The sequence below is a fragment of the Dermochelys coriacea genome, chromosome 10, assembly GCF_009764565.3.
Source record: "Dermochelys coriacea isolate rDerCor1 chromosome 10, rDerCor1.pri.v4, whole genome shotgun sequence".
Taxonomy (NCBI): domain Eukaryota; kingdom Metazoa; phylum Chordata; order Testudines; family Dermochelyidae; genus Dermochelys; species Dermochelys coriacea.
The window spans coordinates 22,280,593-22,299,090 of NC_050077.1; the positions used below are offsets into that span (position 1 = coordinate 22,280,593).

The 18,498-nt window shown below is 44.2% G+C and overlaps 1 protein-coding gene and 1 long non-coding RNA gene across 6 annotated transcripts in view; one reads left to right on the top strand and one right to left on the bottom strand.

The window, feature by feature from the left end:
* The window catches only part of MRTFB (myocardin related transcription factor B), a 225,753-nt gene extending 217,234 nt beyond the window's left edge, over positions 1–8,519 (top strand). For all 4 annotated transcript variants that reach the window (XR_006274578.1, XR_006274576.1, XR_006274577.1 and 1 more), the window contains 2 exons: positions 5,682–6,009; positions 6,299–8,519. The gene's annotated coding sequence lies outside the window, so the exon portion shown is untranslated. The remainder of the gene's footprint in view (positions 1–5,681; positions 6,010–6,298) is intronic.
* Positions 1–18,498, bottom strand: part of LOC122455996 — a 45,799-nt gene that overhangs the window by 16,624 nt on the left and 10,677 nt on the right. The window lies entirely within an intron of this gene.

Here is an 18,498-nt window from a genome sequence, read left to right on the forward strand (position 1 = left end):
CATATTCCATAAACATAGCAAATATTTCTTCAAGACTGACAATCATTCAGCTATACACACAGCTTCCGTTTACCCACACAAGGTAACATGCTACATGCAGTACTTATTAGCATTCATCAAACTATAAACCATAGTTCCAGGACGGTTTATAAGGTTGACTATCTTATATAAAACGTAGGTATACTAGACTAAAGTCTCACATTCTTTGATACTATTCTTGAGCATGACAGAGTTCCCCATTTAAAGCACACCAAGTCTCTTCCCTCTGTCCTGTTTAAAAAAAAAAAAAAAAAAAGGATTTGAAACGCTGACGTATTCTACAAAGCTTACCAACCAACATTCAACACTCATCACTGTCTATATATCTTTTCAATGGTAAGCTCATCAAGGCAGCGACCTTATTTTTGTAAATTTTGCATACTAACGTACAATGCTGTTTTTTTTTCCATAATGCATGGCATGCCAATACATGCCTTAAAGTGAGAGTCCTTTGGGATCCTATATTCTGTTCAGCCCACACACAAGTAAATTACAAGGTCCTTAAAACCAATGCTAAGCAAGCAGTGATGATCAACCCTAGCCTATCAGTATATGATGTAAAAATTAAACATTTTAGGAAAAACCCCTGCTTCAAGTGGTTTAAATACTGGACAAATACATAATTTTAAAAGTGAAGGCACTCTGGAAGTATTAATTTTTACTTGGCCACCCAGATAACAACTAGCTGGAATGAAAGGAACAATTAGTCAAGCTCTGGCAGTATTTTAAATCCAAACAAGCAATTAGGTAATACCATGCATAGAGATGATCTCTGTTCTTTGAACAAGCTGAAAATAAAATTTTAAATAAATGAGTCATCTGCAGTCCCTGGCACAGAGTGCAAGAACATCAAGTCATACAAAACTAATACTGCATGACTAAGTAGAAATGTTTAAGGAGACAACTGAACAGACTTTAATCCAAACTTACCTATGAAAGAAAAGCCAACAAAACTGAGGAAGCTGAACTAAAGCACAGAGAAAACTGCAGTACACTACAATATGTACTGATTGTTTTTGGCAGCAAGAGAGGATGCTGTTTTGGATTATTCATGCAGGTGACAGAAGAAAATGTCTACCTGATTTGGGTTTTCCTAAAAAGCCCTATCACTGTAGTAAAGTAGCAAGTACTGTGATAGAAAGCTAGTTACACTTAAACCATGTCTACTGGCCAAGAACTGAGATGTTTTAGATGCCTCACTGGCCCCTCCCTTTGGCTGTGTCATCACTACATACAACAAGGCTGGAAGGATGCACTTGACACTTATAACAAACTAATCACCAAATGTGGGTTGAATTTTTTTTTAAATGGAATTTTTCAATGACAATCACATCATTTTGGAAAAAAAGATCAATTATTTGAAGAAAGTGTCTACTAGGTTTGGAGAAATTTGACACCCAATAGATTCCCATCCCATCATTACCAGCTCCCAGTGGAGCAGATTACTGCCATACCAGTGAAAAAGGTCCACAGAAATTATCTGCAATACACAGCAGTTTATTGAGAAAGAATTACACAAGCGGTAAAGGGTTATATTAAGCACATAACTCCTATGTTAGACATTAAGAGCTATACATTCCTCTTAACAACTCTCTCTTTCACAAACAGGCCCTGTGCTAGCCTCACGCAGTTCCTGCTTGGCAAACAATTTTATAGATGGCTTCTTCTCTCCTGGTCTGTTCTTCTCAGCACTTTGGCCTGTCTTGGATTCCCTCAAGGCAAGGCCTTGGTTGCCTTTAGACCCCTCTGGTTCACAGTCCTACTCGAGCCCATGGAGCAGAGTTTTGGCTACTCTGTCCAGCAGCATTGCTTCTTCAAGTGTCAACTAAGGAATCCCAACCACAGTAATTTACTTTGCTTAATTCTTATACTCTTTCCTCAAAGGAGTCACATGTCTTAAAAGCATGCCCAGTGGGTGTCGGGTTACTAATTTGTACCTAATTAGTGTTTTAGAAGGGGCTGGGGAGGGGGGGTGGTACCAAACATCACTCTACGTTTACTCACTCATCAATCATTCACTCTGGCTCTCTGCCCGACATCCTTGCAGTAAGGTCATTATAACCAAGTCGACCTGTGCTCCATGCTGGAACTTTATACATGTGATATTTACTTTTGCATGGACCCATATTTGCCGGCCAATAAGTTCAATATCGATCATACATGCAGACTTTGCCAGTTCTTTATCAAATTTTTTCTGCTTAAAGGGAACCTGCTCCCAGGATCCTCTGCAGCCAGTCAGCCATGTTTAAAATCATGTCAAGTTATGCTCACATCATTCATTCAGTATGGCCACACCAATTTGGCACCATCCCAACACCTGAGCACTAATTAAAGTTCAAAGTCCATTAAATTTTGTTCTAGGATGAGGAAGATCAGAGTTGCATATGCTGTAATAAAACAGTCCAACAGTTCTCAAACTGTGGGGACCCCAAAGTGGGTTGTGACCCCATTTTAATGGGGTCACCAGGGCTGGGGTTAGACTTGGTGAGGCCCAGGGCTGGGTCTGACCCTGAAGCCCCGAGCCCCACTGCCCAAAGCCAAAAGGCTTCAGCCCTAAGTGGCAGGCCTCACTTTATAGGCCCCCTGCCTGGGGCAGAAGCCCTTGGGTTTCAACTTTGCACCCCCTGCCCCCATGCCCTCGGGGCAGTGGGGCTTGGGTGGGCTCAGGATTCGGTCCCCCCTCCTGGGATCATGTAGAAACTTTTGTTGTCAGAAAGGAGTCGCAGTGCAGTGAAGTTTCAGAACCCTTGAAATAGTCTAACAGTATTTGAACCCAAATGTAAAAACTCCTTTGATTTGATGTAATGATGCTTTTGCTTAGTTAGGACAGTCTTTCTACTGCAGCAGTCTGTGTGTGGAAGAGAGGTATCGCCTATGGAGGAAAAATTAATACCATCTATCATTGCTCTTTATCTTTTCCTATAGACCTACACTAATAAAGACCAACATGTCGTAGTACTTAAAGAAATAAAGACTATTAACTTAAGAGATTTAAAGTCTTTTAACCTATCCAAGCTCATCATCAGAAGCAAGCACCCCACAGACCAAGACACAAATTCAAAGCAGCACCAGATCCTACTAGAACAACAGAAAACCTTCAGACATATCTATACTCCCCCACGTCACACCTTTCGAGATCCATGGGTGCTACACATGCCTATCACAAATGTGCTGTACCTCATCTCGTGTACTGAAGGTCCCAAAACAACTATGTGGGTGAAAACAATCACACAGAAAAAGAATTAATGACAAAAATACCCTATCACCCATGTGCAGACACTTTTCACAAAGCAATCACTCCGTATCGGACCTCTCAGTCTTTTGTCCTCAATGGACACCTACACAACGCCTTGAGAAGACAAGGGGGACTTAAATGCATAACTCTACTGGACACAACAAAAACTATGGTATTAGGATATGTCTATATTTAAAATGCTGCAGCTGTACCACTGTAGCACTTCAGTGTAGACTCATTAAAGCATCAGGAAGGGTTCTCCCATCACTGTAGATAATCCACCATCTCAAGAGGTTGTAGCTAGGTCCACAGAAGTATTCTTCCACTGACCTAGCACTGTCTGCACTTAAGGTTAGGTTGACATAGCTACATCTCTCCAGGTGTGGATTTTTCACACCGCTGAGATACACAGTTATGAGGACCTACATTCCAAGTGCAGACCTGCCCTTAAGAGAGAGACTGTTTTATAGCCCAGTACAACTTGTAACACACTGCTGCCTTCTAACATTCCATTCCCCTATGACTGCAGAAGCGTTAATTGCCTACTTCATTTTAAGTGATCTCCTACAACATGTGTGAACTCCTTATGCTTAACAATCTATCCCACCTTGTATTTAGCTTGGACACTCTAGATTCCTTCTCCAGATGAAAAGCTCTATGAAGCTTGAAAGCTTGTAAGAAGTTGGTCCAATAAGGTATTATTTTACCCACCATGTCTCTCTCATATCCTGGAACCAACATGGCTATAACAATAATGCAAATTTTAAATCCTAATCTTTTTAGAGATTAATGTATAGATCCTTAAGCACATTTTCTATACTGAATCTTAGGTAAAATGCTTGTATTTAGGAGCTGCAGGGCCAATATCCTCATGAATTTCTTCACTTACTCTATTTCCTCGATTAATTGACATTTGTGAGGTTTTATTAACCATAAAGAGATTATTCTATATCCTATTAGCATGTGGTCACTGTAATGGGACTAGGAATTAGAGCTGTTACCCATTCTACAGTTGTGCAGTGCCTTAATTGGGCATTCATATCTAATATTCTGATACTCAGGTCACCATTTAGGCACATAAATGCCCATCTCCCGTGCCTCTACACCAATATGAGCGTTCAAAAGCAGGATATGGGCATCACATTTAGGGAGCTATACTTGAAAAATGTGTTGTCATCAAAGCAGAGAAATAAAAAAGCCATTTCCAGCTGGCTCATCCCTGTAGTTTAACTCTACAGACAAGTCCTGTATTATATTATATCTAAACCTGTTGTGTTACATGTCACAAGCAATAGATTCAATGCCACAAGGTCTTAACTGCCTCCTAAACTGTGCCAATGACTACAGTGGGATTTGAAGGACGTTCATCACCTTGCAAGACAGGGCCTCATATATGTCAGTCATATATTTGTGATACAATTATATAAAATTAACCCACGCAGGGGCATTAAAAAGAGTTACCAGTTTCATAACTGGTATTCTTAGAGATATGTTGCTCATGTCCATTCCACTGTAGGTGTGTGTGTGCTTGCCGCATGCACCAGTGCCAGAAGTTTTTCCCTCAGCAGTATCTGTAGGGGACCTGGTGCCCTCTAGAGTAGTGCCCATATGGCGGGGTATAAGAAGCACCACCAGCTCCCCCCCAGTTCCTTCTTGCCGGAAACTTCGACAGTGGGGAAGGAGGGTGGGTCAGGAATGGATGTGAGCAACACATCTCAAAGAACACCAAATATGAAAGAAGTAACTGTCTTTTCTTCTTCAAGTGCTTGCTCATATCCATTCTATCGTAGGTCTCCCTCAAGCAGTAACTCTGGAAGTGGGGTAGGAGTTCATGGGTGTGTCAATTGCAACACAGCTCTGCCAAATCCAGCATCATCCCTGGCCAGCTGGGTGATGGCGTAATGCATCATGAATGTGTGTATTGATGACCACGTGGTGGCCCTGCAGATGTGCTGGATGGGGACGTGTGCTAGGAGGCACCCAAGGACACTTGTGCCTTTAGTATGGGTGGCGGCTTGATCTGCGCCAACTCATAACAGGTCCAGATACACAAAGTGATCCCGTTAGAGATCCTCTGTGAAGACACTGGCAGACCTTTCACCCTGTCTGTGGTTGCGATAAAGAGTTGGGTCGACTTGTGGAAGGCCTTGGTGCACTCCGGAAAGAATGCTAGGGCATGCAGGACATCCAAGGTGTGCATACTTCTCCACAGTTGAGTATGGCTTTGGACAGAGAACTAGAAGAAAGATATCCTGGTTAACATGGAAGGGAGAAACGCCGGGTGGGGTCACAGCTGGACCTTGTCCTTGTAGAAAACTGTATAAGCGGGCTCCGAGGTGAGAGCTTTAATCTTGGAGACCCGTCTCACCAAGGTAATGGCTATAAGGAAAGCTTCCTTCCACGACAGGTGTGAAATGGAGCAGAAGGCCAGGGGCTCAAAGGGAGACCCCGTGAGCTTTGAGAGGACATGGCTGAGGTCCCATTGAGGATTTGGGTCCCAGAGCTGCTCTAGTCCTTTCAAGAACCAGATGGACATGTCCTGTGAGAACACCAATTTGCTCCGGGCCTGCTGGTGCAAAGCCAATATGGCTGCCAAGTGCACCTTGATGGAGGAAAGCATGAGGCCTTGCTGTTTAAGATGGAACAGGTAATCAAGGATGGACTGCACAGTTGACCGCGTCAGGGAGATGCCATGCTCCTCCACCCAAGCAGGAGAATTGCTTCTACTTTTCGAGGTAAGTTGCTCTGGTGGAGGATTTTCTGCTTTTCAAGAGAACCTGCTGTACCTGGCTGGAGCAGGCCCTTTCCTCTGGGTTCAGCCACTCAGCAACCAAGCTGTCAGGTGAGGGAGGGAATGTTCGGATGCAGGAGTCATCCATGGTCTTGTGAGAGGAGATCCAGATGGCTGGGCAGCAGCCACGGGGGAGCCACGGCCAAGTCCATGAGCGTGCCAAACCAGTGCTGGTGAGGCCACACCGGGGCGATTATGATGACTCTCGCCTTGTCCCTTTTGACCTTTGCTAGGACCCTGCTGACCAATGGAATCCATGGGAATGCATATAACAGATCCCCTTCCCACGACAGAAGGCAGGCATCCGAGAGGGAGTTCCTGCTGAGGCCCTGGAGAGATCAGAATTACTGGCACTTCCTGTTCTGTTTGGTGGCAAACAGGTCTACTTGGGGAGCTCCCACCTTTGGAGGAGTACCTGGACAACCTCTGGGTGTAGGGACCACTCGTGGGGAGAGAAGAAGGACCTGCTGAAGCGATCTGCCAGCGCATTCCGGATGCTGGGGAGGTGCGACGCCTCGAGATGGATGTCGTGCTGCATGCAAAAGGTCCCACAAACTGAGTGCTTCCTGACAGAGAGCTGACAACGGTTTTCCCCTTGCCTGTTAATGTAGAACATCAAGGCCATGTTGTCCGTGAGTATCTGTACACTTTGACCGTAAAGGTGCAGCAGGAAGACTCCGCAGGCTAGGCGAACTGCCCTGAGTTCCCTGACATTTATGTGCAACGTCAGCTCCTCTGGAGACCATGCCTCTTGAGTCTGCAATGTACCAAGATGCTCTCCCCAGCCGAGGTCGGAGGCATCTGATATCAGATGCCCTGAGGGTCATGGACTCTCAAACGGAACTCCTTCCTGTACCGCCCTCGGATCAGTCCACCATTGCAGGGAAGCGAGTACCATCGGTAGAATCATATCATCCTGGCCCAGATGGTCTCTGGATGGGGTGTAGACTGTTATCAGGCACTGTTTGCGGGGGTCGCAGTCAGAGCCTCGTATGGCGAACGACGTAAGTACACACTGCCATGTGACCCAACAGCCCGAGACAGACCCGGGCTATGGTGGGGGATATGCAGAGATACTGGCAATGAGACTCACCATCGTCTTGAACCTGTCCTGTGTCAGAAATGCTCTGGCACAGGCGGAGTCGAGGACCGCTCCGATGAATTCTAACCTTTGTACAGGACTAATGTTGAATTCTCCTCATTTATCAACAGGCCCAAGGCATGGCACATGATCTGCTGCATTGAGACGTCGCACTGGACTGGATACCTGGAGTGACCCTTGATGAGCCAGTGGTCGAGGTACAGGTAAACCTGAATACTCCAACGCCGGAGGTAAGCTGACACCACTGCCATGCATTTGGTAAACACCCTTAGGACTATACCCAGACTGAACAGGAGCACCATGAACTGGTACTGAGCGGGACCCACCGTGAAGCGCAGGAAGTGCCTGTGTCCTTAGAATATCTATATATGGAAGTACACGTCTTTAAAATCAAGGGCAGCATACCAGTCTCCCGGATGCAGGGAGGAATGATGGAGGAAAGGGAGATCATGCAGAACTTCAACTTCTTGAGATACTTGTTGAGGTCTCGCAGGTCTAGGATGGGTCTCAGACCCTGTTTGACTACAGGGATTAGAAAGTACCGGAGGTAAAACCCCTTGCCCCCTGTACTCGAGGGACTTCCTCCACAGCCCCCACTTCCGTGAGCAGGGTCCCTGAAGAGGGAGAGGGAAGGGGTGGGGGGGGAGGAGAGGCAGAAAGAAACTGGAGGGTATAAACCTGCGCCTTAGTACTGAGGACCCAACAGCCTGAAGTTACAGGAGGCCCAAGCGGGGAGGAAAGGAGACAGGCAGTTGGAGAAATGCAGGAAAGCAGGCTGGTCACCCTCAAAATGCCCACTTGCCACCCTGTGCATTGCAGGTGGAGCGCTACTGGGCAGAGGATGCTGGCTGGTGACCTTGCCAGTGTCTGTACCCCCTGCCTTTTTTTACAGACAGGTTCCAATCTGGGTTGACTCCCAGAACCCTGGGGCTGTTGCAGCATGACGCACTTTCTGGCCAGGCCGTAGAGGCCCAGGGTCTTTAGCATCGCCTAGGAGTCCTTTAGCCTGTGTAATTTCACGTCCATTTGTTCAGCAAACAGAGCCTGGCCATCAAACTGGAGGTTTTGAATCAATTGTTGGACCTCCATCAACAGACCTGCTGAGTGCAGCCAGGATGCCCTCCTCATTAAGATGGCCGAGGCCATGGTTCAAGCCACCGCATCTGAGGCCGCCTGGAGGACTGCTCTATTGCCTTTCCCTCCCTAAGGATCACAGAGAACTCTTTTTTGGGGTCCTCAGGCAATGAATCCTCGAACTTGGCCATGGACTGCCACATATTAAAATAATAGTGGCCACGCAGGGTCTGGTGGTTGGCCACTCGCAACTGGAGGCTCAAGGACAAATAAATTTTTCTTCCAAAGGAACTGAGCCTCTGAGTCTTTGTTTTTAAGGGGTCACTCCTGGTTGGCCCCATCTTTCCCGTTCATTAATGGCAGAGACACCAGGGAGCTTGGGTGAGGGTGCATGTAAATATATTCAAAACCTTTAGCAGGCATATAATACTTGCATTCTGTCCTTTTGGAGACAAGGGGAAGTGACAAGGGCATCTGCCACAAGGACTTGGTGATCTTTGCCACCCCCTTGTGCAAGGGCAACACCACCCTGGCTGGGGCCACCAAGCTGAGGACATCAAATAGGGAATCCAAGGGTTCCTCCAGCTCCCCAGCATGAAAGACCCAAGTTCGAGGCGACCCTCTTTAGAAGCTCCTGATAGGCCTTAGCATCATCCTACAGAACTGGATGAGGGGGCCCTGTAATCACCTAGTTAGACAAGGATGAGGAGCCACAGAGGATATGCCGCCTCCAATGGCTGCTCAGCTGCTCCCTCCATGGGAGCCGGGTAGACCTGAGGGGTCTTTTCCCCAGAGCCCTCCACGTCGGGGGGTGGGCGGGAGACCGTGGCTGATGGTTTATCTGAGGCCTCTGAGGTTGACCTGAGCCCTTGCAAGGGCTGCAGAAACCCCCAAGGGGCAGACCACTGGCCCTGGGGCCACGATGCTATGGCGGTGCCACCGGTAGACTGGGTACCGCTGCTGCGGGGCCTTGGCCCGCTGGTATGGACTCCTGCTCGGTACCAGAGTCCGAAGAGGAGGGATCACATACAGGAGAGTAGGTCAGTGCCCACTGTTCATCCTGGTCATTACTGTGCCGATCCCAACGCTGCGATGGGGATCTATCAGATCATGACGAGTCCCCACATCGAACTCCCGGAGACTGATTGCGTTCAACAGATCGGTGACGGTGGCCCAGAGATCTATGCTTGAGCAGTGCAGGTCCATCAAGCGGGAGAAAGCAAGTCAGCCATCGAGGTGGAGAACATCGACGCAACCCTGGCGACCCATACTGGCACTCTAGCAACCAGTAGCGAGGCTCTTAGGACCGTTTGCTTGTGTCCCTGGATCAGTGCTGCACATCAGGGGAGCAGCTAGGTCGGTCCCGATACCGGGGCTGCAGGAATGGGCGCACCTCCATGGGGTCAGGCGATTTGTGTCTCGAGGCCAGCGAGTGGTGCCCAAAGGCCAGAGACTAGTGGGGGCTCCGTCAGGCCAGCCTCCCCATGTCCGAGGCCTGGCAGCTCCGCATGGGCAACTGCTGGTGGGACACTCCTTGTGGAGGGGAGCAGTGCCTCTCTGATGGGGACTGCTGGAAAGGTCCCAGCACAGGTTTGCCCTTAGACCAGGGCATTGCCGTGGCCGGTGTGGGCAGCACCGGTAACACTAAGGTATCCTGTGTTGATGGTATGTCCAGGTGCCGGAGGCCTGTGTCAATGGCTGATATGGGTCTCGCTCAGGCACCTCAGACAGCTACTATGAGGATCACTGATGGGCATGATATTATTACAGCAATCACAGGATTTGAAGCCTGGGGATTGGGGCATGCCCCATCCCTAGGCTGAGTCCCATCCAGGACTAACTAAACTACACTAAGGGAAACTATTAACAACTTAACTATTTACAGGAAAAAGTTTCTATCAACGGATTGAGAAAGAGAAGGCTTGCCGAAGCAAGATGATGTTCCAGCTCCATCACTGATGGTAAGAAGGAACTGAGGGTGCGGGGAGCCGGTGGTGCCCCTTATACTGCATCATACAGGCGTCTCTTCAGAGGATGCTAGAGCCAGTACCCTACGGATACCACTGAGGGAAAACACTTCCGGCATACACACCTACAACTGAATGGACATGAGCAAGCACTTGAAGAAGAATCCAGACACATTATTCCATACACCTAAGATGTTTTAAAGTTTAAATCTTCAAATTTAGAAAGAAACTGAGCAATTAAAAATGCTATTTCATATCCATTTACAGCAGAATCAAATAGCACCAACAGAAAAGCAATCAAATCCATTAAATAAAAAAAATTCTAAAGGAGAAGGAGAGGTTACTCAACTTGCACAGTAACTGGAATCCTTTGAGACGTGTGTCCCTATGGGTTCTCCAGTTCAAGTGCACCTGTCCCATGCACCTTTAATCTGAGATTTTCCGTAACAGTGCCTGTTCAGTCCTGGGCACTCCAGACATCATCGCTGTTCCTTCTCTACCACAAATTCTTATGAGATGGAACTCCAATGCAGAGGGGAAGGAGGACAGGTACTGGAGCACCCAGGGGGACACGCCTTGAAGATGATCAGTTATTGCACACGGTGAGAAACTTCTCCTCTTTCAAGTAGTGTCCCTATGGGTGCTCCACTTCAGGTGACTCCCAAGCAGTATCCCGGGAATGAGGAAGGAACTTCAGGAGTTGGGTCTAACACTAAAGAGAGAATTGCACTGCCAACCACAGCATCTCATCTAGCAGCAGACCCAGTGTCTGGAGAAAGTATGTACTGCTGCTCTACAGATTTTAGCCACTGGAACATCTTTCAGTAGTACCACATAAGTAGACTGGGATCTTGAAGAAAGGCCTAGCACCCCAGAAGAAGATTGAATGTTGTCAGTCTCATATCAAGAGATAATACAGCCAGAGATGCACCTGAGAGTCTCCAAGTTGAGATTGTGGGTCCTCTGGATCTGTCCACAAATGAAACATGCAGCCTGGTAGTCTTACTAAAAAGTTTGGTTCTGTCCAGATAGAAGGCTAACACTCTTCTGGCATCCAAAATATGGAGAAAAACTTCCTCCCTGGTCTGGTGTGTTTTGAGGAGAAAAACTGGAAAATGAATAACCTAGTTAATATGTAATTAAGAAGATGCCTTCAGTAGAAATTTAGGATGTGGTCGTAATGAAACTTTCTCCATGAAAAATACTGTAAAGGGAGAGGTGTCCCATTAAAGCCCTCATTCCCCCAGCAATTCAGGCACAAATGATGAGAACCAAGGATGCTGTTTTCATGGATTGATGAGGAAGAGAACAGGTAGCAACTGCCTTAGAGGGAGTGTCATGAGACAATTAAACACCAAATTTATAATTTTATAATCCCATTCAAAGGTTGTTTTTCAAAACTGTGGGAAAAGGTTCATCAATCCCTTGATAAATATTGCTGTCATAGGATTAGCAAACACTAAGAATCCCCCAACAGAGTAATAAAAGCTGGTATTACCAAGTGAACCTTGACAGACTGCACGGAGAGACCTGAACTTTTCAATTCCAATGGATAGTCAAGAACCGTTGAGACAGAAGAATGTACAGGTGAAATCTCTTCCATTTCTGAAGATAAGTATTTTGAGGAGGTATCTTCCTACTGTACTTCCTATACTTCTGCAGAACAGGAGGTCTCTATTCCTGAGAACCATCGAGTAACCAAGCTCCGAGATAAAGAACTCCTAGGTTGGGATGAAGAGTCTGAGGGAGTCCTGAGACAGTAGCACAGAATGGACAAAGACTCAATGCAGAAAAGAAACAAAGTGATTGAGGTTAGGGTACCAGACTTGTCTCAGCCAAATTGGAACAACTAAAATGGTCCTATCTTTGTCTTGTTTGATCGTGTTCACACTCAAGAACAAGTGTTGAAGGGTATTCTCCATGTGTCTCCTCCATCCAAGGCAACAAGAAGGCATTCCCTAGTGACTGAGTACCCCATCCTCTTCTGAAACACAATTTTATAAAGCTCTTGTTGGTGACAGTGGCTAAGAGGTTCACTTCTGGGAACGCTCAAATCAGAAAAATGTGTTTGAGAACCTGCACGTTTGGCTACCACTTGTAATCTTGGGAGAAATGCTGCTAAGATTATTGGCTGTGGTGTGTTATATGCCTGGGAGAGAAGAAGCTGAGATGAGGATGTGATGGGCTATTCACCAGTTCCACAGCTTTACATTTTTCCTCCCCTTGAGATCTGATGAAAACATACAGGCCATGTTGTCTGTCATGACCATGACAGCCATGCCCCTGATTAACAGAAGAAAGTGGATACAAGTGTTCCTGACAGCTCTTAAATTTGAGGAGGTTGATGTGCAAGAGACACTCCTGAGACATCCATTTGCCCTGAACAGCGTCCCCCCCTAGGTGCGCCTTCCATTCTCTGGAGGGACACATCAGACATGATGATGATGATGATGATGAGAGGAGGAGGTTGGGTGACAGGAACTACTGTACAGACCTGGGATGGGTCGTTTCACCAACTGAGAGATTCCAGTACTCACTGAGGGACAGGAAAAGGGACAAGTTAAGATATGTTAAAGGGGTCTAACTTTTCAGAGCTTGGGTGCTCAGCATTTTCAGAAAAATCAGGCTCCTTTAACATATCTCAAGTTGGGCTCCTAGAATCACTAGCCACTTCAGAAAATCTTGTCTATAGTCTGCAGAATAATTCAGCTCTAATATACTCCAATGACTTGTTACGTTTACTGCATTGCAAACAAGTAGTGCAGTGTGTTTTGTAACAAGGCGGCTTTTTTCTTATAGGGGAAGTGTTTTCAGTAACAGCTCACATTTTCCCCTAAGAGGTAAGCTGGAAATTCCAGCTTTTAGCTAGAGGAAACATTCATTCCAGCTAACATGGATATCTCAGCAGTAAATGATGTGGAAGTAACAGCACTGCCACAAATAAAGAGACATCACAGCTGACAAAAAGAAAAGGAGTACTTGTGGCACCTTAGAGACTAACAAATTTATTTGAGCATAAGCTTTCGTGAGCTACAGCTCACTTCATCGGATGCATTTTGTGAGCTGTAGCTCACGAAAGCTTATGCTCAAATAAATTTGTTAGTCTCTAAGGTGCCACAAGTACTCCTTTTCTTTTTGTGAATACAGACTAACACGGCTGCTACTCTGAAACACATCTGACAAGCAGTAGTTAGATCTGCAGCAGCACCATTAGTCACCTATTGTGTTACAGAGAAAGCACCTCCATTGCAGAATATTATGCTGGCTCATGCATGAGAAGCTGATGAGCCATGCTTACAGGAAACAAGGTAAGTTTTGGTATAGGTTGTAACTGATCAAGAACATATATACAAACTAACCAGGTCTGAAAAGTAAAAGTTATAAAAAACTCTTTTCAGTTGCTTATTATATTGCCAGTTTTTAATCATTTGGGCTGAAATTTTCCATACTGGGTGTCTGCCTTGGGCTGATAAATATATATAAACATTTAATTACAGCAAAAAACCATTCAGCCATTTTCAAAAATTATGTTAGGCGAAAAAAAAATATTGTTTTACTCATGTTAAAAAAGTGTACAACCCTTTCGTTTACAAAGGATGGATGTGCTACAGCTTGTTGAGGGGACTTGAAATTTGGCAAGGGGTTCTGATGTCAGTAATGTGGCTTTTGCAATCCCAAATCGGGGCAAGCTACAAGTCTGTGAATTATCTCAGATCATATATACTCAGTAGAGACTTGTCAAAGTTTTTCAGATAAATTATCTGTGTTTTCAATGCCCTACCTAAGAGGCCCAATAGTATAGAAGTGAAGAAACAGCCTTGATTTTAATCTAGAGGGGACATGAGCTGGACTGAACGATTGGTGTGTGTAGTGAGTTGAATGGGACAAGGAGAAGGGAATGGGGGACTGGTAGTTGAGGAGGGAGGTGGGGGAGGCAGACAGAGCTGAAATTGGTTGAGAAACCCTATCTGCGGGGGGGATGCAGGAAGAGACTGGGTGGAAAAAATAATGTGTCGTGTAAATAAAGATGGTATCATAATTCATATGCACCAGGGATCAAATTAAGGTTGTATAGGAAACCTTAAGTCTGACATTTTCTAAACTTTTAGTGCTTGACTTAGCAACCGTAACACTCTCTTTTCATATAGGTTTTTTGTGTAAAATTATATAGACACATTAGAAGAGGACTGGGCTTTTAATTACCCAATTTAAGCAATACATAACTATATCTCCCACCCAATTCTACTGCCTTTATGAACCCAAAGTATGTTCTGTGAACTTGACTAAATAACTAAGCCTTTGCTAATGGGATATTTCTTTCTCCTCTTCTTTCTTCTCCTCTTTTCTTTGTCATTTCAGTCAATAACTCAGGAAAACTACCTTCTCCCTTGAATACCTTCCCATTTCTATAAATGCTAGTAACCTTGTTCCCAACAGTATCAACCATACCTTTGCCATTCCCCATTCCCTTATCTGCCACTCTGTAGCACTGCACTCATGCAGCACTTACAGTTCTAAGCCAAGATTGTGAGGGAATGTGTAAGCAGCCCTGAAAATATAGGTAATTTTGAGACTTCAAAAGAACTTTTGGGATGAAACTGGAAAAACAGCTGACACCATCTATTACATTTTAACTTCTGTTTAAATAGGTTTTTCCATGTAAATGAAAATCAGACCCTGTGTCCTTTTTTGTTTCTTTGTTTTGGTTTTAATATTATAGTGGGATAGTAGACCCATTACAGTAAAGGTTGAGACTAGCTTATTATTTATTAATCTATTAATTGTAGTCTTTTCTTTGGGTTAAACACCTACTTTCCACAGTGTGGCTGAGACCGGGGTGCTTTGTGTAAACAAATTACTATTGGAACTTTGTGTAATTATTATAGATCCCATAAATCTATGTAGAGAAAGCAGAAATAACACATTTCTCTTCTTTAAAAAAGGGAAGAGGGCAAATCTGTCAATAATACTCTAGGGAGAACTACAAATTTTATTAATATTACTCCAACTCCACAGTTATCAGCAGCTGATTTTTTAAACTTTTATTCTTTGATGTTTGACATAAAGGTAAAGATATTACATTTAAATGGAAACTGAAGTGCTGAAAGCTGCTCTAAAGTTACAGCAGTTTCAGAACTCTCACTAACCGGAATGATTATTTCCACCAAGACAAAACAAAGTGAAAGACTATCCCAAGAAACTGAAAAGGAGTACTTGTGGCACCTTAGAGACTAACAAATTTATTAGAGCATAAGCTTTCGTGAGCTACAGCTCACTTCATCGGATGCATTGAGTTTGTCTTCTCCAATGATAAAATAGTTCATAGAAATAAAACTAAAAATGGTAAATTGCTACCAGACCTGGTAAATCAGACAAACAAGAAGATTTTTGTCCCAGACACTCATAAACTTAACGAGACAACTTCAAAAAAGACAGGACATAGATCACTCAGATTCTTTTAAAATATTTATGTAAAGCTGTTTTGTAAGTATACCATGAGGATGATAAATTCCCTTTCTAAAAATCAGTTTCCTACAGTTAACTGAGCAAAACAATCAAATATTAGCTGAGAACATCTCCTCTGAGCGAATCATAAAAGCTCATTAAAGGAGGATGTGGACTCTTACAAATATTTACCTTTTCAATAAATGCATAATAGGCCTGGAGTTTTGTGTTGCAATTAAAGAAGGTGCCATCATTCTTTACAAAGGACAAGGTTTAATGGCAAATAATAGTTCTAAGCAAATTATCAAGGTAAGACAATATAAAAATACTGTAGTTGTGCCAAAAATCTTAGTGATATATCTATGTAAACTATTTATCTAATGGTGAGTAGAGGACTGGGAACCAAGGCCTGGATCCACAAAGAGATTTAGGCACTGCAACACCAAGCATCACAGTGCCTAACTTCTATTGCCTAGAAAAATCACAGGAACAACATTGCAATCCACAACCCCGAGTTAGACACCTAGGCTCACTATACAACGAGTGGGAAGACAGAGGCACCTTAGACTGAGATCCACACAAAGTGAGGAGCTGGCTAAACTAGCCAATGAGAGAAACCTACATCTGCTTGGTGATCCAAAAATGGGAAACCATTTCCTAGAGCTTCGGAGCCTAAGCAATTGCTTCCACAGTTAGATGCCTCCCTCACTCCACACAAAATGGCAAGAAGTGGAGTAAGTGGGAGAAAGGAAATATCACTAACTCCATTTTACATATGGGGAACATTGGGGGGGGGAAAGGGGTGAAAGAGAATATATATACATGACTCTGTAGTCCAGGTGTGGATATGTCACCCATGTAGGAGGTCCAGTCTCCCTTCTCCAATCACTCTGATTATTTATCCATAGTGGAACACTTTCAACAGAAGAGACTGAAGGAACCCTACATCAAAATATCACACAGCTCAGTAATCACAGTGCTCTCCTGAGAGGTGGGAAAGCCCTATTTAAATCATCTCTCCCCATAAGGTATAGGGGGGAATTGAACCGGAGTCTCCCACATCTCAGGTGTGTGCGCTAACTACTAGGGAAAAAGTTTTAAAGTGGGCAATTGTGGCAGCACCACTTGCTCCACCCAGATTTTGAATGGGATCTGATCTGTTAGGCACCGCTGAGCCTGCCTACCAGAGCAGGCACCACACACCATTTAGGAGGGCAAATGCCCAGCTTTATCTGGTTGAAGATCACTCTGGGACTTAGGTAGGAGACAGGTGTCTGGACGCTTAGACTGACGCATGTGCCCAGAGGCAGAAATTTAGGAATTGAGTGAGTTTAAGTGCTTACAAGATTCAGCAGGAGTTTTGTTGATCACAGTGGAACCTAATGCCACATTTAGGCCCAAGACTTCTCAGTTCTGTTACAAGATCTGCTACTGTCTTACCCTGTGCCCTTAAAGACACTGAAGCCAAAATTTTCAAACTTGGGTGCCTTCCTTTAGACCCCTAAATAAACCTCTAATCCAGCAAAGCACATACGCCTTGCAGAACTTTAAGTACAGGCTTAAATGGTTTCTTCAATCAGCACCAGAAGAGTCCGTACTTTTTTGTTTGTTTTGTTTAAAGAGGTGTCAAACTCCTACTGACTTCACTAGCAGTTGCAGTTGCTTTGCTCCTCCTGAAAACCAGGCCGCTTATTTAGGTGCCTATAAGCAGATGTAGGGGGCTAACTTTAAGTATCTCTATTTCAAAATTTCAGTAATAACTTCCTGTGCATAAATGCTGTCACCTGGAAAATAGGGATAATACCCATATGTCTCAAAAGGGTGTTAAAATACTTAAATAATTAATGCCTATAAAGTTCTTCAAGGCCCTCTAATGGAAGGCAAAAAAATATAATTATTGAACCTCATACTCTGACTATATGAAGGAAACACAGAAAGACCACAACCATAGGCCTCATTCCATTAACATTGTCAACAACATTTCATTAAAAGTGTCCCTAAGTGACTGTTAAGTCTCTCTCAGGATCATGCCTTGTAGCAGTATTAATGAAGACACATTTTTATTTCTGGCAGTGTTCCAACAGAATGGGGTAAGATTATATAGTCACTCACTGAATGTTATCTCGTTAAAATAAAAAAATCAAAATAAATATGAAAAGTTTCATTTGTAATAAAATGACTTGGTTCCTTGGATTTTCATCAGATGAAGCAGAATGACACATTAACTAGTAACTAAATTAAGTGGAAAGCACTGTGAAATGCACCACAAGTGCATGACTGGTATGAAATGTCTCCATGAATGAGGAGTACAGAGAATTAATGAGTGATGCCTGCAAGAATAATTTTAGAAAAAAATCAGACTTCCCAACACAAATATCAGAGACAAATTTGAAGGAATGGTGCCAAACTCTTAATCACACTTATAATTATTAGCATATTAGACATCCTGACAGTGTACTTCAAATTAATCTGGTAAAAGTATTTCCATTCCTCACTACTCATGTCCACACTGGTTGAATAAAGTGGTAAAAATATTTTAAAGTGAGATGTACATATTCTAAAACATTTTCCCCCTCTCTAAGTGTGCCTACTTCACATTTTGTTTGTGAACAATTAAAAGGTTTTTGTACTCTATATTAGGAGGTCTGTGACAGAGCTGGAAATTAACTCCCAATCTAATGAGATACGAAGCAGGGAGTAGTTAAACTGTTGGGGGACTGATGAAGCTAAGGGAGTCTGACCCATTCAAAAAGCAAAATTCCTTTTGTTCCTAGTGGACAACAAGCAGCACAGGAGCCTCTGAGGCTGCTACTGAAGCTGCTAAATTGCCACAATCACTAAAAAT